This window comes from Mustelus asterias, chromosome 3 (assembly GCF_964213995.1).
Source record: "Mustelus asterias chromosome 3, sMusAst1.hap1.1, whole genome shotgun sequence".
NCBI lineage: Eukaryota > Metazoa > Chordata > Chondrichthyes > Carcharhiniformes > Triakidae > Mustelus > Mustelus asterias.
Genome location: NC_135803.1, coordinates 63,240,716 through 63,242,065, shown reverse-complemented (window position 1 = coordinate 63,242,065; position 1,350 = coordinate 63,240,716). Strand labels below are relative to the sequence as shown.

Below are 1,350 nucleotides of genomic sequence, written 5' to 3'. Positions count from 1 at the left end.
CATTAGCATTTAATGAATACATGCTAATAAAATCTCACCGGAACCACATTCTCCCTCCTAATTTAGTGCCACGTCAGCAGGTAATTAGGCAGGTCTAATGTATGACTGGAAAAGTGTGAAGTGCACCTGCCCAATTTCACTTCAATCATGACTTTGAGGTGTGTAAACATGGCATTTGCCTATCTTTCACTGTGCTGCTGCCATCACTGTGACTCCTGACTGCTGGCAAAGCTACTCATTGCTTCTTGGCCTTTTGGCTAAGATCAAGTGTAGTATGGGTTGCCTGTGCTTGGTTGAGGTCATTAGGTCACATTATAAGCTTCATTTTCATATGAAGCAATTTTTATAAAGCGACATCTCGGCCTTTTAGCTAAGATCAAGCCTTGGAGGAGGAAGATCTGCGCCCCCTCCACTCAGCTTGGCTCATGTAGATCAGGCCCAAGGCAGGGTAGAGGCTTGCATGCCCTGTCTTGTCAGCCTGCATCGGAAATGTCTCAACTTGTTGAGACTCCGAATTGGACTTGATTTGATTGAATTGGAAAAGTATTTTAAAAAAGCTACTCTCAGGCATCGCTGGGCTGGGCTGCACTGCACCATACTTAGAGAGACGGTTGTGGGATGCAAGCAGGGCTGCATTCAATGCAGAGAGACCAGACTGGGGAAGGGGTTGGTCGGAGATTGGGGGATGTGGAGGTGTTATAAGCAGAGTCATGATGGGGTGGGAAAGTCTTGGATGGAGTTATAGATAGAATTATGATGGGGTGAGAGGAAGAGGGGGGTGCGGGTTTCAGCTGAACAGTAATGAATGGATAGCAGGCACTGGAACGATTGGGCCTGGGGAAACTGGAGCCTGGTAAGGAACGGATGGTTGGAGATGCATGGGAGGTTGAGTGGGATTTAGTTTTGGACAAGAGCAAAGAGCTTCACACATGACTGACGGAGGATTTTCTGCGGTTAAGGCATGAGAGGGAGGGAGTTCATATAGACTCATGATGGAGGAGGAGAATTTTAGAGTACAGAAGGGAAGGGGTTCACAAAAACTCATGATTGACTGCGGGGCTGTTAGAGCATGTGAGGGGAGGGGGGTTCACACAGGCCCATTCCTGGGGAGGGGGTGGTTTGATGGAACTGAGAGGGAAAGTCATGTAATTGTGTCTTTTTGGAGTGAATTGTCAGAATGGGAAATCAATTGTCAGGGTGGGAAATTGAAGCCAATCCTGGGGCTCTGTGGTCTATGCACCTGTAATACCTTAACTGTGTTCGGGGTTGTAGGTTTTACACAGAAAACCCTGTGGTCATGAAAACAAATTACTACGATGTTATACATAGGATCAATAATACTCTAGACAG

General features: G+C 46.7%; 1 pseudogene; it reads left to right on the top strand.

The window, feature by feature from the left end:
- The first annotated feature begins 237 nt into the window (after positions 1–237).
- Positions 238–345, top strand: LOC144491920 (U2 spliceosomal RNA; annotated as a pseudogene).
- Positions 346–1,350: the final 1,005 nt, after the last annotated feature.